The sequence below is a fragment of the Thermobia domestica genome, chromosome 11, assembly GCF_964235325.1.
Source record: "Thermobia domestica chromosome 11, izTheDome1.hap1.1, whole genome shotgun sequence".
Lineage (NCBI taxonomy): Eukaryota > Metazoa > Arthropoda > Insecta > Zygentoma > Lepismatidae > Thermobia > Thermobia domestica.
This window is the reverse complement of record NC_137464.1, coordinates 1,691,932-1,717,042: the sequence shown is the minus strand read 5'-3', so window position 1 is coordinate 1,717,042 and position 25,111 is coordinate 1,691,932. Positions and strand designations below refer to the sequence as shown.

Here is a 25,111-nt window from a genome sequence, read left to right as displayed (position 1 = left end):
CCAATTACAGTTGGACATGAATTAATAATTAGCAATTAATAAATTGTAGGCATTTACAGGTACGGCAGCTAAATGGATTAGTCACAAGACATTACGTTTTATATGGCAAATAATTGCAATTACACTCAAGTTAGAAATTATCGGAAAAATTAATGTTGAATATAAACATACAATTCACCACTATTAATGTTACGTAGAAGTATGTCCAATAAAGAATGAAAGGCAAAGTTTACTATAAACTTTAAAAAATATATAAGCAATAGCTTCAATTGTTTTTGGCATTCAAAAAATGGGGGGGGGGTTCACTTTTCAAAATTTCTATTCAAAATTTTATTGCCAGTTCTATTCAAAATTTTTAAAAAGTCCATTATTGTTCTAATCTACATTTTATGGATCAAAATGGGTTTATGGGTTGTCAACATCCGTTTTAGCACATAAGATTAACATTGTCGCTAGGGCAAAGCTAAGGTTCATATCCTTGCGTTAGGCAACTAGTAGAGGCGCTACGTAGATCGGGTTGACGAACGTTACAGGCGCTTTGCTTAAATCTGAATGACAAAACTTATTGTCTGGCCCATTACTAGATCTGCCACTGAGGAAAGAAGAAAAATGGATTATGGTGGTTAATTAAGATGCCGGTATAAATTGGTTAATTGGTGCGACTATCGATTTTAAATGCATTCCCTGTAATAGACACAGGAAGAAGATTGCAAAAAGCTGTCTTTGCCTGCAGTAACACATGGAGATATTTGCTAGTCCATGTGTACCTATATTTTTAAACACGAGAGAGGGTTTAATAAAGCAGAATTCTTCATAATGTACTCGATATCAATTATATAGGATGTCCCAATATCAAATGCTGAAACCACAGAGGGCATAAGGAACAAAAATGTTATATTAATATATGCCCATCAGTGCATCGTTACAAAACTCAGAAGGATTGCTCAATAAATGTCAGAACGGAAACAGATAGGATAGAATAGGATTTAGATTTCTGGGCTTTCGGCATCTAAGTCCGTTTAGCCCGTCATGTATGAGGGACGACGTCCCTCGGCGAGCACACAATCCGGGAAAAGGGAAGGAAAAAAGTATTGGAAGCGGCCTGGGACCTATAAGTTAGCTACCACTCCGGAATTTGCCTGGTGTGAATGAAGAAAACCCAGGAAAACCTCATTCAGGGTAGCTGGCATGAAAAAGCGCTTTACACTTTTTCGACAGAGTGACCCCACCGGGAATCGAACCCGGGTCCGCTCACACCGAAGGCGAGAGCGTTAGCGACTATGCTACGCGGGGCCACAGAACGGAAACAGATGTTAGAATTACTAGTTTACTGCTTTCTTAATCCCTGACAAGAGTGCCTAAGGATTTTCATGAAAGAGGTGGAATTTATTTCGTGTTTCTGATACTTATTTATTTATTTATTTAAGAAGAATACAACAGGTAATTCTACCCAATTACAGTGTTCATATCAGAGTTACATAGAATAGCTGTAATATTTTGCGAAATATATTCTGACTCGTACCGTATATATCCAGAACTTTTTTATATTTACTCAGTTTGTTGTACAATGCACCCATCTTCCACGTTGGTGACTGCATTGTTGCATAACATTCACTAGAAAAGACAAATATATTCAATATAATTATTCAATATTAGGGGAAAAACTGAAAAAGCTTGATTTTATAAGGGATTTGGGAGTTATTTTTGATTCAAAATTATCCTTTATTCAACATATTGAAACTATTTGCAAATAAGCCCACAAAAATCTTGGATATATTTATCGAGTCAGTAAAGATTTCCAAAATGACCCAACTTTAATTGTGCTGTATTATGCATACGTCAGGTCGAAATTAGAATATTGTAGTAATATATGGAACCCTAATATACAGAAATACTCATTCTTGATTGAGCGTACTCAAAATAAGTTTTTAAGGCTTCTTACCCTTAAGAAAACAAAATTCTATCCGAAATTTGAAAGCTACATTAACCTTGTTGAAAATTTTAATTTTGAAACATTAGAACTCAGGAGAAGAAATATTGATTTATTATTTTTACACAAACTCTTTCATGGCAAAATAGACTGTCCCGATCTTAACGAAAAAATATGTATCCAAGTACCATCCATTAAATTGCGAACTGCTTCGAAAAATATTTTTTTTTGTATGACAGCGAAAACAAACGTTTTAAGCAGATCTCCTATATGGAGAGTTAGTGCAACCTACAACAGGTTAGTTAAAGGAAATATCAACCTGAATGTACTGGCAATGGATGTAACTAGTTTTAAGAAGTCTATTAATTTTGTAAGACAAATGTAACTATTACCAATAGCATTATTAACCTATATAATCTGTATAACGTATATACTATGTAACACTGTAATTAGGCCTGTGCCTGTTGTGTTATATGTCAATAAATCAAATCAAATTTGTTCGAGATTTCTTACAATAAAAGGAATTTCCATTGCCCACACGTATGTTTTCATTGGGTACCGAAGCAGTGAGTAAGTTTAGTTTTTACTTTTTAACAATGTAAGAATCTCATTTTTTTCAAGCTTTCGTAATGTTAATATTTTTTATAATATCATTTTGCAAATTTCGTATATTAATATTATTTATTCCATTTTTCCAAGTTTTCATTTGTGTTAATTAGTTAGCCATGTCGTTATTTAAACTAGCTTAAATGTGGGTGTAGTGATACTAATGACCAATTTTGTTACCCATTGATATCCTGGGGGGCCGGGGGCGCGATCCCCCTAATGCTCATGTGGGCCACATGTATTTTTATGAATATGTATTTTTATTGCTATATGTATAGATATATCAAGATTTTTTTAATGAATATACAATAATTGGCCTAATTTGAATTCAGTTTGTCTTAAAATCCTCACATATGCCTTCTTAGACCATTGCCTGCAACCAAACACTCAATTGAATGCCCCCCCCCCCCCATCTCCCAAAGTTACAGAGAAATCGGCATCCTTGCATATATTTAGGATTTTTTAAAAATGAATTGTGGGAATTGATATTATTCTAGTATTGTCGTATTCTAAATATTCGATTTCGTTAATTCGGATAAATATTTCCAAAATTAATCACTCAGAAACTTCGATGGTTATTAGAAATAGGCAAATTATATTTATTGTCTTGCATATGTTTACATCCACATGTGTTTTAATGTAACGTTATCATGGAAACGGACTTGTGAACCCCTAATTTTGTGAAAATCTAGAATTGAAACCAGGTATTTGATGGTGTTTTAAAATGGAATACAGTCGTACTGAATTTTTGTTCCTGCATATATTTTTAACATTTTGCTGCTGTTAGGAGAAATACAGCGTTATACACGTGAATTTTGATTAATAAATTCCAAAATCCAATATTGAACAGAAATTGTGAAAGAAAATCTACCGAATAAAACAATTAATAAAATATCTCAAGTGAGAAAGTACATCTAAATTATTGTGAGCGGATAGTCTAATATTTTATCAGTGATTTAACTTGTTTCATCTGCTTGTTGATTAGTAAATCTTGAACAGTATCATAAGCTGAAACATTGTTTTGATTGAGAATTTCTTCAAAATTAAGGTAAAACTAGATATAACGTTTGGGAGGTTTTAATATTGCCGCCAAATTACTTTTACTAGGCAGAAGTTGAATTTTGAAAACATGGAAAAGGCCAGGAATATAATTCGGGGCTAGTTTTATTTTAGTCCCTCCTTCCACAGAGTAGAATAACTATGACCATTGCACAAATTTTACTACATACCTAAGCTATTAATATTTTGGCAGAATGAAAGAGTCTTGGTGAATAGAAATGTAATTTTGTAATAACAATTCAAAGACCTCAAATTTATAGTATTCACAAAATTCTTCAAACCAGTTTTATTCCGTATTTATAACACACATACGAAGTTGTAGTTGTAGCAGACAAATATGAATGGAACGAATACAGTTGAATGGATACTTTTCTTTTATTTACAATTGTTCTTTGTTGATGTTTACAGAAATAATTCCTAGAAATATTTAGACTTGATTACGTTCTTATTTTGATTCTGGTACAGATGGCATGCTTAGTGGCCCAGAAAAGATGGTTAGATTCAAGGGCGCTCATCAGGGGGGAACAAGGTGGGGCGCTCGCCCCCCTTTAGAGGAAATTGTGCTTCGGAAGATCGAAAACGCAATAGATATTTTAGAATAGTTACCGCAAAATTTGAGACTACATTTGAAATGTCGGTTATACTTGCCCCCCTTTGGAAACCACAACATGGGCGTCCTTGGTTAGATTGTGTTTTAAAATAGTTGTTATAAATAATATCACTATTATTATTATTATTATTATTATTATTATTATTAGTAGTAGTAGTAGTAGTAGTAGTAGTAGTAGTAGTAGTAATGAAGTATGAATTATGGAATATAAATACAGTAGAGTACCTAAAACACGGCATTCGATAATCAGGAAATCCGGATAACTCGGCCAGACCCTGGTTAGGCGAAGAAATTCCGCGCGCAGACCAGTTCAAGGTCATTGCCGGGTATTTTTCTGATGTCTGTCTTATTAGGTAAATTACTATACAGTGTGTATTTATTAATTTTCATTTTCATAAATAGTAAAGGCTCTATGCCTTCATAAAGTACGTACTTTTCCTTCGTTTAAGGATAACTGGGCAGTTTATTCTGTTGTATTCTCATCCAACCAATACATACAAGTACAGCACTGTATTTTCTAAGGAAGCACTTGTATGTATTTTTTTAAATCCCATTCCCGATAACCCGACGTTTTCATGAACTCGACCACGCTTCAGTCTACATTAGGCCCAGTTTTCGGGACTCTACTATAGTACACGAGATTTCTATTTATGTATGGGCCAATATTAGAGTAAAATAACGATGTAAGTTATAATTTGTGTAGAAAGAATTGAAGGTTATTACCATATATTTTCTTAAAATTTGATATATATATTAACATTGCATTTACAGAAAATAGCCTAACAATTTAATATTTGGTACGATATGTATGTTAACACCTAAGCACAAGCTTGTGTAAAAATGTGTAAGTGTGTAAGCACAAGCTTGTGTAAAATTTTTATTTTATTCAAAATTTTAAAATTACATAATTATTGAAAACCGAATTACAGCAACAACTACTATCAAAACTGAACATTAATCTAGGTTAGTTATCACTAGAAATTTATTACAAACTTCTTTTTTTCTTTTCAAAATGCCCATATATAATTTGCTATGAATAAAAATAAATAAATAAAATAATAAAATAAATAAATACATACATAAAATAAATAAATATTAATTTTTATTTTAAGTAGAATTTTGTTTTTGGATCAAAAGATCCAATATATTTCAATCAAAATATTTCTTGTAGGCCTTATATCTGGAGAACTACATATAGTATAGCCAAACCCAAACTATCACTTAACTTAGTATGATGTGCTTATTCCATAGATAATACGAAAATTGGATTTAGGAGCCGTTTAAAAATTTTGTGGCCCCTGATTCAAAAACCAATTATTGGCCAAGATTGCAATCTTTTGATCCATTTTTACCCCAGAAGTTCTTGTTAGCATTTGTAGGACATATTTCCTATCACCTGCTAAAACGGCGGGCCTATATTAAATATTCAATTTAGATAGTTTATTACATATTTATAACTATTATCAACACATGCACATTTCAGTAGAAGTTAGACCTACATCTTTTTTTTTCTTTTAATCTTAGAGTTAAGTTTCAGCAGTGGCGGCAGTTAAGGGAGGTCGTATTGGTAAACGTATATTTTTCTCGTTACTGGCTAAGAGAAGAAAGCTTACCTACTATATCAACGCTTTTACACAGCCTCTGAATCTCTCTTTCTTCCGTTAGTCTGTGACTATAAAATTTAAATGTTTACCAATATTACCTCAAGAGCCGCCACACTGAATTTCAGAGAACAGCATTTACAATCAACATGTAGTTCTTCTCATTCTGCTTTAATCTCACTAATCGAATGTTGTCCAGATATTTATTATTAAACTGATCTTTTTTTTTTTTTTTTTTTTTAAGATTAAAATTTAATATGAAAAGAGGCATTGCTTACTTGTGTTACTGGTTGTTGGTTTGCTTTTACAGAAACTTTACCGGACGGGTTCGGGCTCTTGGGTATCGGGTATAAAAAGGTGAAAGTTGCAAAATATTTTGAAAGTTGAGTATAATCATATACAAAGTAAACGAAAAAGTCCTTGCCGTTTTTGATGTCCCATTAATCATGCGGTCACACAGAGAAAACTAAATAACGCACATGCCTGCCAAGCGATCGGGAGTTAGTCTCACCATCGACCATTAGTAATAGATTTACGTTGAGCACACACAGCACCGATAGCTCGTCCAGTGTTGAAGAGAAATAGAGGCATCGAAGCAGCTTGTTCGCGTGTGGTTGTTATATGACTTTAAAATGGGCATGTCAGCTGCCACATCAAGTCGTTGCATATGCCAGGCATTTGGGGAGTATGGCTTGAACTATCGCACCGCCAGGTATTGGTTTCAGAAATTCTGTTCGAGAAATGTGAGTCTTTCGGATGAACCTCTCAGTGGTGACCACATGTATTGGATGACGAGACCCTGAAAACAGCCATTGAGGAGAACAGTAATCTAACGTGTGATGAACTTGCAGAAAGGTTTCATGTTTCCGCTGAAACAGTCAGACTGGACCTGCTTGGGATAAGGAAGTCATACAAGTTAAGCAAGTGGGTGCCCCACACATTGTCGGCAGTCAACGAGGAACGAGTGACAGCCTGTTTGTTCTTGCTCACTTGGTACCTGAACACGTCCATCTTAGTAGTGGATTTTCGTAGATTGCGTATGCAAATTAGGGTTCGAGACGAGGTATTTCCGAGTCGAGACAATGGATAACTTGAAGATAAAAGCTTTTAGAGAGATGTCTGCTATTTATGAGTGTTTTTTATGTTATTTATTGAGTGAAAATATGTGTTTATTGACAATTTATGGCTGTGAAAGTTGAAATTCGTAGAAAATACAATTTGACTGAAGGTTATCTTGAAAAATAAAACTTTATTGATGTGTTTTGATACGTTGTTTGATCATTTATTATTGCCAATATGTGAAACGATGTTGGAAAAAAATCCTTGACACCTGAATTCTCAGAAATGAAACCTGAAGGTTTTTGAGAGTTGATGCAAGGCCAAGTAACGCTTTATTATTGGCTATATATGAATTCTTTGAAGAATTCTTTGAAGATTTACTCATTTTTGTTGAAGGATACACCTGTGATTCTGTGTTGGTATTTATAACGTGACACTGTCCTTCACCCGAAAGGAGCCGTGAAAAAATTAGGATACACCGTTAGATACAACCATCAGATTTAATTAGACAGTGTGACCTTCACATAGATACCAGAGTCCCCCTCAAAAAGATTTTTGGAACACAATTGTGCAATTTAGTTAGTGTTAAAAAAGAAACTGTTAGGGATTATTGTCTACTTTTTAGAGAGCTTTGTGAAGATTGCATTCTAGGAATGTGAATGTCCTTCAAGAAATTTTTTACTCCCTTACAGAAAAAAGAAAATAAAACCCAAACTTGACATTGAACTTGGAAAAGCTTTATATATTGTTCCCCTTTTACGTAACAGTTAGGTTGTTACATGAATTTGTTTTCCTCAAGTTTTTGTAAAGATTGTATTGAAACGAAACATTCTTTCTTTTATTGTTTATGACTGCTGTAAAGAGATCCGCGCCGAAACACATGTTGCAACGGAAGACTGGAAGGACGGAGGGGTGAACTGAGTTGCCCAAACTTGTTTTGGCGGGAAGACCTGTTTATAAAATTGTTATTATGAATGAATGAATATTAACACCTATAATTAAAAAATGTATATGCAACATGTAATGTCCATGATGTATGACGAAATCATTTCTTGATTTGTAAATATTGTGCCGTATGATTATATCACCTAGGTTAACTTATAACAGTTTACTCTGTGTTATCAACCCTTATGATAAATAAAATGTTGGAATGAAGAAAGTGAGAGGAAAAATCTCGAGCAAGGTGTTTGCTCACTACAAATTTACTTGATTGGAAATCGAACCAAGATATCTCAAGCAGTGGAGATGTGGATTGTAGCAGCAATGCACTAAATACTTAGAAAATGTTTAAATAATTTGTGCGACCTAGGATTTCCCAGCTAACAGAGAACAAGACTTTTTCACTGTGGTACTAGCCCTTAGAAAGTGATAGGAATCTTTACTTAGATAATATTGATTGACACTTGTTTATGTTGAGTTTAGTAAAATGGTTTTGACGAGGAAATAAACCAAGAACCTCATATACTAGAGACCTCTTTACCACTAAGACTATATGAATTTATTAAATTTATTGCCAGAGAATTATTCTGTTAGACTAATTTATATGAATCCATTTTTGTCGTAATATTTCCTTTATGAAAAAAATAGCGGAATGAGGAAGTGGGAGGAAACGGGGAACTTTAAGAAGACTTATGAACTTGATGGTGATTAAATCAATTTATAGAATATACTTTTTTGTTATAAGAACACTAAAAAATGATATGGCCAGGCTTGACATGAGAAAATCCACCATCAGAGGTAGATGCTCTACCATTGAACTAGTTTGTACCATTATTAATTATATTAATTGGGTTCCGCACGAGCCGATTGATACAGAATTTTTATAACTAGATTTGAATTGTGATGATTTTAGATTACTGTGTATTTTAGGAGCACAGCTATATGAGACATGAACCTTCAGTTTTATCGTAGAATCCGAACTATATACCTTTGCCGGGAATTGAACCCGGTTTTTACGCCAAAGGCATCCGTCAGGAATTGAGTTGATTTTGAGTTTAACGTGCCGTTTAGCAGTGCAGCTATGTGAGACGTGAACCTACAGTTTTATCGTAGAATCCGAACTATACACCTCCGCCGGGAATTGAGTTGATTTATTTTGATTTAGATTAGTGTGTATTTTAGGAGTACAGCTATACGAGACGTGAACCTACAGGTTTAACGTGGAATCCGAGCAACATGACCTTTTGCCGGGAATTAAACCCGGATTCCTACGCCAAAGGCTTCAGCCGGGAATTGAATTGGAAACGTTACACATTGCAATACTTTAATGAACTTTAGTTACACATACTAATAAAAATGAACTTAGGACCACATGTATTAAAGGCAAGTATGATGTAAGGAAAAATAAGTGTTGAATGCATGGACATGTATGTCATGTGTACAGTAAATGCAATACAATGTTTGTTATGAAATTGATTAAAAATACATACTTGGTGAGGTTCTTAGAACATAATTAATTGCCATACTTTAATGAACTTTAGTTACACATATACTAATTATATAATGAGAGAAAAAATACTCACAGAATCTATAAAACCCGATGGTAGACTATTGGGCGTCTTATTGCAGTTTGAAGGCCAGGATTTCTTACCCTCGGAGTAAGAGGGAAGGTGGAATTGCTTCTTTTTCTTTTAATGTCGTTTTGCAACCATCCCGTTATTGCTATGAGGGTTATCGTCCATATAGAATTCCAGAGAGAGAGAGAAAAAAAAAGTGGTTTACAATCTTTTTAGAGGAACCTTTTTTTTATTATTGTTGTATGGAATTGTGAAAATTGGCGTGGGTTTCTTCTGATCAATATAAAAACTGAATTTTGAAGATTTTTTGTCATTTCAAGTTAGTTGGATAGAGTGTGACGCTGTTTTTGCTTCGAAGTTGTTTTTTTTTTATCGGCGCTACTTCATCTGTTCATATATTTGAAAAGGTAAGTGGACTTCTTTCTTCATAAATATATTCAGATAAAAATTCATTTTCATTAATTGATTACAAGATATGAAACATTTTTTAATATTATTATTATTCGAAAATTATCTTAGAGTAATTTTATTGATTGTATGAATTCATTTAGAAATCATTATATTCTTTTTGTTTCATATCACATTTATTTTACCAAAATACATGCAAGCTGACTTATAGTATCCTGAAAACATGGCATTTTGAGAAAGAATTGGATTTTTGTTCCTAATTTCTTAGACTTAGCTCATTGAAACGAAAAAATTTCTTCATTTTTTCGGAAAGGATTAATTTTATAATAAATATTCATTTGATTTTTTCTTAGCACTGATTATTTTTGTAATAGAAACAATTCAAATATATTAATTCATTTTTTCTTTCTTTTTAGATTATACCACTTCCAGGAGTTTGAACCAAGGTTCAGAAAGAATTACCAGGTAAGAAAATAATATATTTCTTATTATCATTATATAATATGTAATGTTGAAGTCATACGACTATTTATTTTTCATGGAAGACCACAGAATGAAATCAATATTATTAGTTGGTTATTAACCGTGTCTAGAATACATATTGCTTTTAAAGTTTAATTAAAAACAAACATTCATCATTATCATAGGTATTTTGCCTTTATTGATAGGGCACAGCTGAGAAGCTTCCATGCACCACCGCTAACCTTTTTGTTTTTGCGTGCGATCTTTTAGTTTTAATATTAACCCTTTACCTCTTTTTACGGTTATTATACCCTCTAGGACATCACTCATGATAGATTCTTTTCTTAGGCAATGTCACAACCAATTTCTCTTCCTAATAATGTCTAAAAAAATGTTCTTTTCTCACCCAACACTTTTAACATCCTGTTATTTCTTTTTTTGCTTTACCCAAATAATTCTTACCATTTTTCTCCACATCTACATTTTGAAGGTTTCCAGTTGATTTTTCCCCACTTAGGAACGCGCAACAAGCATGAGGAAAACGTAAATTACATACAGTAGATACCAAATCCATGTTTTTAGCTATGAAATGAAATTAGTGCCGAGCTTTTACGTATTAGTTGAATTGGTATTTTATATTTGGACTGATCGGAAGACAGATGGTGTATTATTAAACCATGTTTTATATACGAACACATTTATAAAAATTATTGAGTTATCGAATTAATAGCCTTTTCACAACTAGACTATATGAGACGGGGACCTCAAGTGAAATCTAACTTTTTCTCGTGAACCACGTTAGGATTTTTTATGTTAACAACAAGTACAATAACTAAGTACGATTTTTGCGCAATAACTAGGGTATATGAGACAGGTCATAGTGATTAACATCGAATCTGAACTACATGGCTTTGCCGAGAATTGAACACCGCTCTTTCACGGTAAAGGGGTGCGCGATAACTAAGAAGATACAAGTAAATTTTATGAAATTTTATGAAATGTTTTACAGAAGATTAAGATCGAGTTTCAGTTATTGGTTGGAATTACATCTATTTTAACACGTTTGTACAATATTTTTCATTCAGTGATCGTACTATTTGCGGAAAGATATAAAGTGATATTTGTTTGTGTGTATGATGGACCAAGATTTGAGCATTTATTTGTTTGAATGAAAGAAATCTTTATATTATTTTGTGAAAATGGTAGATGTTAGATCCTGTATGTGATTACTAGGTTGTTTGAACAAAATAAATCATAATATTTAGTGAATTTATCAGAAATAGTAAAGAATTATCCATGGTAGATTAATCGATTTTTCTTTTTTATATTTGGTTTTCCTGTTGGTGTTTTTTCCATATATTGACAGAATAATTTAATCAGATTGTTGAATAGAGTTGAACGGTATTCATCAGTTATGGTATATACTGATGATGTAAATTTAATAGGGGATGATAGGAGAACAGTAGAAATAAATGCAGAAATCTTATGAAATGCTTGCAGGGACATGGCTTTAGAAATAAATGCAGAGAAAAGTAAATACACAAAACTGCGTTGGGACCGTAATACTGCATTTTATGGATGCGTTAACATATTAAATAATACTTTTGATAAAGTGGATAGTTTCAAATATTTAAGATCAGTATTAACAGAGGAAAAAAATCATATTCACGGAGAAATTAAATGGCGACTAAAACCAGGGAATTCGTGTTACTAGTCGGTTCAAAATCTCTTGTCGTCGCGAATTCTGTCAAGGAGTTTGAAGCTTAAAATATATAAAACATTAATCATGCTTGTTATTCTGTATGGTTGCAAAACATGCATACTTACTCTGAGGAAAGAACATAGACTAAAAGTATTTGAGAACAAGATCCTGAGACGAATATTCGGACCCAAGAGGAACGGGAATGGTGGAAACTTCATAACGTAATTTATTAGATTGTTTATTAAACATGATTAGGGTCGTTAAGTCTAGGAGGGCGTATGTTATGTAATATAGTCGAAATAAAAGAGGAAAACGACCATTAGGAAGACCTAGGTGCAAATGGATGGATGGATCTCGCACAGATAGGCATACAAAGTAGAAATTGGATGCAATTATCTAAGGATAGAAGTCAGTGGAGAGCTTTTGTGAACGTGGCCTCCGGGTTTCATAGGCCATAGAGTTAGTTAGTTAGTTAGTTACATGAATAAAACGATACTTATTAACTTAAGAATATTATTTCACACTTTTTCTAAAATAGAACTGATTGCTAAACAGATTTGGATTGCTTGTTGTTTTATAATATGATATCGTATTCTTAATTTGATTGACTGATTTACATAATTTTCATAAGTAATTATTTCCCAAACATTTTAGTAATGTTATTGGGAGAAAATGAAATTTTTAGTTTCGCACCATTATATTAGATTAAATTATAATGAAAATAGAAAGCGTTCCCCACGAGAAAATGTAGAAGCATGATGTTTGTGGAAGATCTAAACTGACAACATAAATCAAGTAACCCTTGTATCAGAAACGAATGCTTTATCATTGATTTTTTCGCGTCACCATGATTCATATTATTATTCTTATTGAATTAGGAATATAATTTGAAATATAAACAATGGTTAAATCCGTTTACAGAAGACAAGATTTCCCGAATTTTTTACCATCTAAGATTATGTTATACCGTTACGTCTCATGACATGTACACAATTCAATGAAAGGGTATCTTGACATATGTTGCCTTGCCTTTCGATTGAATGATTTGACAGTATATATCATAGAAAAGTGTATATATCATTACATGTAGGTATAGAAAAGAATTCCGAAATTAGAATATAGAGTTGGACATCTAAACTTATTGTCACCTTGAGGGATGACATCTTTCGGAGAGAGAATAATCCGTGAAGGAAAATGTCTGTATAATCCCTACATGTTAGGTTACCCAATATGATTCACTGTACTGTTGGGTTATCTAATCTGAACGATAACTGAGTTTTACGTCTGATGGTTATACCGCTAAGCTAAAGGAAACTGTGATTTGTTGAACCATCACTTTACAAAAAGAAACCACATAAAAGTATATAGAACCCCAACAAAAGCAAAGTACATGGTGTTTGTCCACCACAATTTATAAAAAATAAATCCAAACTTAAAGTTTGTAATGAAAATGTTGAAATAATTCGCAGACGCTAAGATTAAACCGGGACCACAAGCACCAGAGGTGAACGCTGTATCACTGAATCACCAAACCCCCCAAAAATCATTTGAATTCACTAAATTTTAGTTATTATTCTAAGCTAGGATAAAACACTTGAAAATAACCTGTGGGATAAGGAAAAATGTGCTTGTTTTTTCGTAACGAAATAATTTGATTGTACTGTCCAACTGTCTTGATTATTTTGTTAAGGTATAAATATATGTGAATTAACGTATATTTTATTCCAAAGACCGTTAAGAATGATACGTTAGATAATTAAGGCAACGGTCCGTACGATACCTTCATATTACAAGACCAATATATGAAATTAAAATTACATAGACTTTTAATTTGTAGAACGAAAAAGTCGGGAAATTTTTGTTGACTTAAAAGATCAAAAAATTAATAGTATTAGAGAGTATGGTATTGCTAAAAATGTTAAGTTCTGATTTTCAGAAGATATAAATTTACCTCTTGTGATAAATGGTTAGCCATAAGGATACTTGAGTTAAAATAAATAGATTTGTAATTCTCAATTATTGATAATTTTGTTTCTGTTATTTTGCAGGATGGCAGAGGCTAAATCTACCTTTGAAATTATTCGATCATTTGAAGAGATTGAGTGTATTTTAATAGACATTGAGGAAGAAGAAAAAAGAAGAACATCAGAAATGGAAGAAAGCAGAAAAAGGAAGGAAAGAGAGGAGGACGGAGAAGAAGAAGAAAGGAGAAAAAAACAAAAGCAAGAAGAAGATGCTTTATGGGAACTGTTCCCATTGGATGAAGAATCCATTATTAATATAATAATTATAATGAAAAGAATTGAAGCATTGGAAAAATTAAGATTGAAAAAGAAAAAGTGAAAAAAAAGTGTACATAGAAATCAAGATTTGTAAATAGTAAAAATAAAGTGATTTCTAGTTTAAAATTAATTATATTGAAAATTCGATGTTTTTATTTCAAGAAAATGTGAATCATTCTTTTCCCATTTTAATATATGTGAGTTATTTTAAAATATTGTTTTCAGCAAAAAAAAAAAGACTTTTTGAGACATGAACCTGCAACTTATTATCTGATTTCAATCAGCTCAATTTGACTTGTTCTTTATTTTGTAAGAATTTTAATCCTATTTGAGACAAGGATCTACAGAATAAGTTGATATCCGAACCACATAAACAAATCAAACTCAAAATTATCTTTGTCAATTGTGGATATGAAGAAGATCTATTATTATTATTATTATTATTATTATTATTATTATTATTATTATTATTATTATTATTTTATTTAACAGTTATGGTCTTTAGGCTAAACTAGACTATTGATTAAGGAAACTGAATGACAGAAAAACTAACTTTGTGCTCTCTTGCCAAATATCGAAGCCAGAACCACGTGTACCAAAGGCACATACACTAGCTACTTGACCAATTATTATTATTATTATTATTATTATTATTATTATTATTATTATTACTATTATTATTATATTGATTTGTAATCATATGAGACTTGTACGGTTATTGAAGCTGCTAAGATGACTAAAAATTTAATGGAAATACAAATCCTGAAATTGGTGGTGAGTAAATTAACTGAAAAAATATTCTTTGTTTACATTTGCTAACATGGAAAGATTCAGAAACGTTTCTCCATTCATAATTTTAAGGTGAAGATCACTTCACACACACTCATAACCACTTGGGAAAAACAAGTTTTAGTTGAATACGGTAACCTATTGTTCCCTCCTCTGCCTTTTCCCCCTCTTCAGCGGGTTTTTTCACTGTTTGGGTATTTTTCTAAGAAAAGAGGTTCTGGTTTTGGGACATGGGATTCTTTTGAAGAAAGTGAAAGTGGTGGGAATAGCCTTTTAAGTATAAAATACTAGTAGGAAGGAAGGAAGGAATTCTGAATATCTATAAGATTTGAAGGTTATCTTTTGCTATGAATTGTCTGCGCTTTCCATTGTATTTTTGTTCTTATAATATCATAGCAGAAAATTCTAACAGTGTCTTTCAGATTTATGTTGCTATTAAAAATGAAGAATAAAAATATTTAGTTGAACTTGAAATATACAAATCACACGGTATCCTGTAACACTTGACCCAATATTAGAAAACATCCTTATGTGATTCTTTCGTTTTGAGATCGATTTGCGAAAATTGGAATCGAATAGGATTAAGATTACGATTTAGATTTTGGTCTTTTAGCATCTAAGACCATTTAGCCCTTCATGTTTTGAGAGATGACGTCCCTTGGCGAGCACACAATCCGTGAAGGGAAGGAAGGAATAAAGGATTCGGGGAGGAAGAAAGTGGTTTGGGACTTATAAGTTAGGTATCACCAAGACATTTAACTGGTGTGGATGAGGAAAATCCAAGAAAAATTCATTCAAGATGGATGGTCTTAAAAGTATTGTACACTTTTTTGACCGAGTACCCCCACTCGGACTGCTTGCACCAAACTGGAATCGAATCATTGTGTCCAACTACATGAATATTTCATGTCAGTCTATTATTTTTCTCTCTCTTTCTATATTAATTAAGTAAAAATATGGTGGTTATTCCATATGCTTGAGCAATAAATATTCTTTGGATTGCTATAGAATTTTAGTTAAAGTATCATGGAGAAGTCCATTGAAATGAATTAGTGCTATAGCTTGTGATTCATTAAATTTTATAGAGAATCATGTGTTGGTTTTTGAAAAATATTATCTTCAATCAATCAATCCAAAGCAAATGATTGATCAATGATTAAATTACATACATTATGACATTCTTTGTAAAAATAACCATCTTTTAACGTCATTTAAAAAATGTGGTTGTAAAGAAGATTGATGATTTCTGAAACAACACAAAATTTTTTAATGGTGCTTGTAGAACGAAAAAAGTTGAGAAAATTTGACACCTTGAGAGAGTGTATATTACAGAATGTATATTACAGATAAAACACAATTTGAATAAAAAGTATTAGTTAGGATTGAAACTGATGGGTTTGAAGGATAATGTTCTTTAGGGAGCACACAATCCGGAAAAGGAATAAGGAGGAGTACAAGCTATAAGTAAGGTACCATCCCGGCATTTGCTTCAAATGAATAAATAAAGAAAAAACCTGGAAAACTTCATTTAAGCTTTTACAAATTTTGACAGAGCAAAACCGTAAGCGGGGTTGCAACATAAGCAAGAACGTTAACGAATATACTACGTGGATTATTCTAGTATTAATTCAAGAAATATACCAAGTAGCTTAGCAATTCTTTAGGAATAAAATACCGAAAAAACTTATTATTTATACATTCCGTTTATCATACATTGTTAGGGTCATAATAAAAAGAGGAAAACAACCGTTAGGAAGACCTAGGGAAGATGTATCTTGCAAAAATAGGTATACAAAGTAAAACCAGTTGTGTATGGATAGAAATCATTCAAGAGCTTTTGTGATTGATGCAACGAATTTTGGGGGGAATGGGTTGTATTATTCGGGCTAAAAGATAATGAGTAAGAACATATAGAAGTCAAATACACTTCCACTGAGTGACTGTTATAAAAAATTAAATGAGTAAGGTACTTTGTAGCATAAGAAATCAGTCTATCACTGACTTAATTTGATGGAAAGCCCTCAAGGATCATAATGAAACATTGTACCACTAATCCGTCATAGGTATTAAAAATGAACACGTTGAAGATTAATGAGGAATTCTCAAGTAATATAAGGAATCAGTTTATTACTAAATCAGTACATTCAAAACTCAATCAGGGACCTCAATTAGCGCAAGGAAGTACTGTATCACTGAGTCAACATGTATCATAAGTAAGCATTCTACCACTAATTCTTCATGGAAGAGAATAAATGATGCATTCACCATAAGAAAACAGTCTATCACTGAAGTCTGCATGGTGAAAAGAACACATGTACCATAAGGAAACAGTATAGTCCTAAATCAATCTAATGAAAAGACCGAAAGAAGTAGATGCAATCTAAAAACATGAAACTTGACTTATTATTCACTTCAAAACCTCTTGGTGAAGAATGTTAAGCTTAAAATCATGTATATTGTTCTGAAATATAGGGAAATTAGGTACTCATGTCCGATACCCGAAAATAGATTTTGAAGGAAGACTTAGTCAGTAGATGTGAAAACAATATTAAAATAGATATCGCCGCTAAAATATGAATTAGTATAGAAGAATTGTGATGTTCCAGATTTCATACCGCATAGTTAAAATCTATGTGTTATATTGTGTTATAGAATGTGTTTATTTTCGATATATTTATCAACTGTAGTGAGAAATAAATTCTTTGGTATTACAGCAAAGCCGTAATCAGTTCAAAATCTAAGGAACATATTATAGTTCATTTACAAGATTACCGTAAAATTTCTTAGGGGATCTTCCTTGGATACAAACTTATGTTATACAAAAGAGAAGGCAAACGTCATGGGTATTAAAAATGATTATATTCAAAATTACGATTACGCTTAGCAAGTTTACGATATTTCCATTCTACAGTAAGACTAAAGTACTTTCTTTATTTTTTAATCAGAGATACTCAAGCTTGCAGATAGTCAGTAAAATACATAAATAGAGTAAAAACAAGCTACAGATACTCAAACTTGTAGATACTCAGTAAAAAATACATAGATAGAGTAAAAACAAGCTACAGATACTCAAACTTGTAGATAGTCTGTAAAATTCATAGATAGAGTAAAACCAAGCTACAAATACTCAAACTTGTAGATAGTCAGTAAAATACATAGATAGATTAAAAACCAAGCTACAGATACAAGCAGATACGCCATAAAATTCATAGAGAGAGTAAAAACAAGCTACAGATACTCAAAAACAAGCAGATACACCATAAAATACGTAAAGAGAGTAAAAAAACAAGCTACAGATACTCAAAAACATGTAGATACTCCATAAAATTCATAAAGAGAGTAAAAACAAGTTACAGATACTCAAACTTGTAGATAGTCAGTAAGATACATAGAGAGAGTAAAAACAAGAACAGAGGATACGTAAAAAAAGAAAGGGACAAGCAGAAAGGAGTTCAACAAACAAGCTACAGATACTCAAAACATGCAGATACATCATCAAATACATAGATAGAGAAAAACACATACAGACGATACGTGCAAAAGAGAGAAAGAGAGAGATAAAGAGAGGGACGTGTAGATACGCCATAAAATACATAAAGAGAGAGTAAAAACAAGCTACAGATACTCAAAACAAGCAGATACGTCATCAAATACATAGATAGAGAAAAACACATACAGACGATACGTGCAAAAGAGAGAAAGAGAGAGATAAAGAGAGGGACGTGTAGATACTTAAAAACAACCAGAAAGGATGTCAACAAACAAGCTACAGATACTCAAAACAATCAGATACGTCATAAATACATAGAGAGAGTAAAAACAAGCTACAGATACTCAAAACAAGCATATACTCTATAAAGATAGAGTAAAAACAAGCTAGAGATACTCAAAACAAGCAGATACGCCATAAAATACATAAAGAGAGAGTAAAAAACAAGCTACAGATACTCAAAACATGCAGATACGCCATAAAATTCATAGAGAGAGTTAAAAACAAGCTACAGATACTCAAAAACATGTAGATACACCATAAATACGTAAAGAGAGTAAAAAACAAGCTACAGATACTCAAAAACATGTAGATACTCCATAAAATACATAGAAAGATTAAAAACAAGCTACAGATACTCAAAACAAGCATATACTCTATAAAGATAGAGTAAAAACAAGCTACAGTTACTCAAAAACAAACAGATACGCCATAAAATACATAAAGAGAGAGTAAAAACAAGCTACAGATACTCAAAACAAGCAGATACGTCATCAAATACATAGATAGAGTAAAAACACATACAGAGAATACGCCATAAAATACAGAGAGAGAGAGAGAGAGAGAGAGAGAGAGAGAGAGAGAGAGAGAGAGAGAGAGAGAAAGAGCTACATTAACAGTGGAATTTGTTTCGGGAACCGGGTAAGAATCATTTGTACTGTACGTGCAGTGCAAAAATGATCACAAATTTATTTCAGGAAAGAATGTCAACTTAATATGAGAATATTTTATATTAAATATCTTCTCTACACACAAGTCCAAACTTACGCCATGCGTAGCTTCTTCTATTTTTGTATTCCATAGTTAATCAATTAATTAATATGAGTGAGATAAAACATACTAATAGTATATTACATCAATAGGAATCTGAACCTTTATTATAAAGCTTTGAGAGCAAAAATGGTCTATAGATAGTCTAAAAAATAGTCTTCCGTTCCAAGCGCTGATATCAGTTGAAAAAATTCCACTCGCTTTCTTTCGCTTAACAACAGCTAAACTCTTATTGGCTCAACGCGTAGGTGTGTGAGGGTGTGAGCGTTAGTTTGCATTTTTTGCCACGGCTCAAGACATTTTGGCAGCACAATAGTAATTATTGAAACAAAGTGATAAACATATACAGTACGAGCAAAATGATTAAAAAATCCAAAGTTGAAATTTTCTTTTCAGTATAAACAAGCAAAAGTGAATGTATATAACATAATACTTAAAGAATATAGGGTCATATTTTATAAGAATATAACTAGTAAAAATAATCATATTTCAATGAACCTGTTAATTCCTATATTTACAATGAAGTCACTAATATGAATTAAAAATATTAATTTCAAAATTAAAAATGTGTCGAGTGAGTAGTATTATGTTCAAATGTGGTCATACTTAAAAAAATAAATCGAGTGAGTAGAATTGGTACAAAATGTTGTCATATCAATGGAATTATAAGGAAATAAGGGAAATCCTACAGTAATATTTTGCACATTACATATTCTAATGTTTGTATGTAAGATTGGAAACATCAGTGTAAACCATATACGGCATACAGGAGTTAGATATATAGATGTGCGTATAACAAGTAAATATTGCAATTTATTAGTTAACAACCACATAATAATATAAATCCATTTTTCCGCACATGCGTTTATATTTCTGGCGCGGCTATAAACGTAAAACCCCACTCACCGGTCCCGCGTACGCCTGGCGTGGGTATATTCGTGAAACCGCACTCACCGGTGCCGCATGCAGCCGGCGCAAATATAAACGTAAAACTGTACTCACCGGTACCGCGTGCGTCCGGCGAGGGCATTAACGTAAAACCGTACTCGCCCGGCCCCGCGTGCGGCATCCGCATATAACAACGCGCGCAAATTTCCCATGGCTGTGCCATGCCATGTCACACTAGTGCTATGCATGTGTTTGGTAAACAAATAATAATTAGTATTGCCAACTTTTCTACATAAATGATACATTATCATTATCAATTAGATACTGTATATTAAAGACTATCTTCTCTTAATATCATGCTCTGTGTATGGAAACATAGATGCTGATTAATGCACAGTAAATGTAACAAATGTCAAATGTGAAGGAATGCTAAGTGATACAGTATTGTATATACATACATACTGAACAGTAAAAGCAATGGGTGTCAACAAAAATGTCTAATATGTTATACTCAACATACAAATTATATAAGAAAAAATAGCATTCACAATATACACTTCTTATAATGTTAAAAAATAAAAACATCGGGGTCCCTACATAATACATGCATTGACGTGCAGTGAGTGGTATGCCTGATGTCTACCATATAGTTTACTTTGATTTTATTTATGTGTAGCAAATAGAATTGGTAGGTATATATGAAGTCAACCATTTCATATTCATACATTTTTAAACCCTACCTAATAAAGCATATCACGCAAAGCAAACATACAAGATATCATTTAGTATTGGTATGAACGATTTATATTAGTATCTAATAAAGTATAGGAAATCTGTGAGTATAATAAAGTATTAGTACTTCATTGTACGTATACACCCTAGCAGTTTGTATGAGCCTTAACGGTTCATTTCTTGCGCCATACATATATTTGTACCTTTTATATTTTATATTTAAATATAGTAAATATGCATATTGCTATGCGTATATGTTGGATAGTAAACATCACGTCAAACATATTTTTATTTCCTTTCCGTTATATATCATAAAGTATACAATACATAAATAAATAAGATGAAAATATGCGTGTTGTTAATACTGTACAAATTAAATATCTACCTTATAATGTATATCAAATCATAAAATATGACTTTTTTTCTCATTAATGTAAATGTTTTAGGGGGAAGTCGTAATAAATGAAAACGGTAAGTAACGTTGTCAGTTGCCGATAAACAAAACTGAAAATTTCCCCGCTAAAATTATAATACCTATAATAATCCTTTTGAATATTTCTTAATGTAACACCTTAACATTTCTTTCAAAGCAAACTTTCTTATATTAAGCAATACGTTTTATTTTTTCTTATATCACAACGTATTATTTTTCAGTCAGTAGGTATATCGTTGCTTATATTTTTGTTCTCTTGTTTGTGTTTGCCACGTAATTTTAATTGGTATACTTCTTGTAGGAACAATACTGTTGGGAAAATATTAATTATTTATTCCTTCTTTCTGTTTTTTTGTTTGATACTAATTCTTTTTATGCTCTTTATATTTTAACTAACTAACTAGATAACTAAGTTGATTTTATTTTATTTCTTTTTTTCTGTTCTTAGTGTATGCTACGTAATTTTAATTGTTATGCTTCTTGTAGGAACAACACTGTTGGAAAAATATTATTTTTTCTTTCGTATCTTTTTAATAAATCGCTTTCTACGAAAACTCCTTATTTATTTAACCTCTCGTAATAAATTACTCGAACACTTCGTGTGAGCATACTAAAATGTTCGAAAATACTAATTATTTATTGATTCGTATGTCAGAGCATACGCGTTGTTAAAATGATTCGAACACTTCGTGTGAGCATACTAAAATGTTCAAAAATACTAATATTTTATTGATTCGTATTCCAAAGCATACTCGGTAGAACAGCTACGGTGTGAACTTCTTAATAAATTGTTTCTGTTATATATGATGTTGTTGTTAGTTATACGCTTGAAAAACATTTATTTTATGAAATTAATATTTGATTATCGTTTAAGTTACAAATTATAATAATTATTAATTCAACATGTGATAAACAAGATTCTAACGGATATAAATACGAAATTTTTCTTAATGCAATTGCGTACGAAATTACGAACTAAATGCGTCTGGGTGCGAGATTACAAACTGAATGCACCTGGGTGCGAGATTACAAATTAAAAGCGTTTGGGTACAAGAGTACAAACCAAATGTGCCTGGGTACGAGATTACAAAGTGAATGCACCTGGGTGCGAGATTACAAACTAAATGTGGCTGGGGACGAGAGTACAAATTGAATGTATCTGAATACGAAATTACATAGTAAACGTATCTGGATATAAAATTATATAATAAACGTATCTGGATATAAAAAATTATAAACTAAATGATTTTAAAGAAATCAACAACGCTAAAATATTTTTATTCATATAATATTTATTTTTTCCATATAAGATAAAGTGATTACATATATATCAAATAAAATGTAATAAAGTATCATATATATATATGTGAATAGTAATTTAAAAAAGTTATTTTAATTTTGAATTTGTGTAAATGTCATTGATAATAAAAATTATAATATATATTTCCAATATATAACTTTCACTTCATTTAGTTATTTCACTAACAAACAAAAAAAATGAATTAAAAATTATAAGTGAAATCTTTTTCCAAGAGAAATTCTAAAATTACATTGATGTGGTTTTTCTTTAATAAAATATTAAATAAAGCGTAATCAAATGTCCAATCATCAATTTCACTCTCATGATACGAAGAAAAGACTTTGTACAGTTCATCAAACGTATCTGATTGCACCATAACACGCCATGCATTATAACACAACATTTCACGGTCTAAAACAATGCATTCATGTTCATCTATAATGCTGTTTTGATAGCACCCGTAGCACAGAAGTTTATATTCCGGTTTCCATCTTGATATACATTCCAGCACACACAGTTCATTCACAGAAAGAAAAGTACATTCATACGTACATAATTTGTTTTGCAAACACATCTCTGTCTTTCTTTAAAAACAGTTCAACTAAATCACAAATATATGAATCTGAAAACGTAACTGATTCATATGCTAAATTAAATCTATTTAAAACAGTTTTGTTTCTTCTATAATTCTTATCCGAAGAACTAAAGTGTTTCTGTATGTAAAGTTCAAACACTATGTCACGAGTTTTCTTCTGAATTAAAAATTCCCACACAGTTTCTTTCAAAGTATTATTAAATATTAACAAACATTTATGTAGTTTTTCGTCTGGTATTCTCATTGAACAAGGAAAGCACAGTAATGGTTCACTCAGCTGATAATTCTGAAAAAGTTCTTTCACACACAAATCACTTATTTTAAAACGATTGCACTTACAATTCACATTGTCTAATTCTTCAATTTCAATATGTGTATTAGGAAACACTTTTTCAAAATGGATTTCATCATCATATCGAAAAAATCTTCTAAACGATTCTTCTATTTCCTGCGTAGGATATAGTATTTTCACTTTATCTTGTTCTTCTTCAGGAATATCAGGATCCCATGGCTGTTGATAAATAATTTTCTGATGCTTTTCACACGCAATCTGTCTCTCTCTTGGAGAGATATACTCAGAAACAGATAATCGCTTACTACACATCTTCACGAATACTGTTAACTTAAGTAATGTTAGTATGTACACAATCACAAGTCTGCACATGCGCACAAACTTTTAACGAATGCGCATGCGCACAAACTTTAAACGACTGCGCATGCGTCCTACGACGTTCAAATTATTTAGTTGTATTCTTGTACACTCCGTGTAAAACATCTTTATGTAAAAATATAAGTCTTGGAAAATCAGAATCAGACATTACCACATGAAATAAAATGCTTTCATAAAGATTATTAAAAATGCATTGTGTAAGAATATGGTCTTTCTTACTATGGATATTGTGTAAATCCATATAGATTTTCTTAATTTCTTTGCATGTATCTTCTTTTAATAAAATACTACAAGCTTCCAAGTCCAACACTTCTTTGCTTTTCAACATACACATATGTCTAATGTCATTTTTGAATAAGTAATTATAATAACATGCTCCACAAAGTAACACTTTGTTCGGTACCCATTTAATTATTGCTAATTTAATACAATTAATATCAATACTTGATTTATCACACGCGCAATTCATTCTTGCACTAAACACGGTTCTTAACACCACGAAAAAAAGTAGGTGTTCTAACAAGAAAATATTCTCAACAACTAAAACAAAGTATCAAAATCGTTTGTTCTTTCTCTTTAACTACTGCACTCTAGCGGAAAAATCTTAAGTTGTAAAACAGTGTTACTAACTCTATATAAACTCTACACAAAATAATTTTTAACTATGTAAAACTCATACAAATCTTAATGTAATTTTCCATGTTTCCTTTCCTATCTTTTACGTATCGTTTTCTGTGCAATTTTAATTGGTATGCTTCTTGTAGAAGTCCATAAGAATACTCAAAGAGTATAATCCATTAAATGATTTCTACGTAAACTCCGTTTATATATTCTTTCGTGTTATTTATTTTAAATTGGATCATTTGCTTTTGCAACTTGTATTTTGATGTATCGATTTCAGTGAAATCTCATAAAGAGAAACTGCGTTT

The 25,111-nt window shown here is 31.7% G+C and overlaps 2 long non-coding RNA genes across 5 annotated transcripts in view; both read left to right on the top strand.

Moving 5' to 3' along the window:
- Nucleotides 1–25,111, top strand: part of LOC145663816 (uncharacterized) — a 570,212-nt gene that overhangs the window by 15,012 nt on the left and 530,089 nt on the right. The window lies entirely within an intron of this gene.
- Nucleotides 10,163–14,300, top strand: LOC145663529 (uncharacterized). The gene is made up of 2 exons (XR_014127172.1): nt 10,163–10,254; nt 14,002–14,300. It is a non-coding gene; the product is annotated as an uncharacterized LOC145663529 (long non-coding RNA).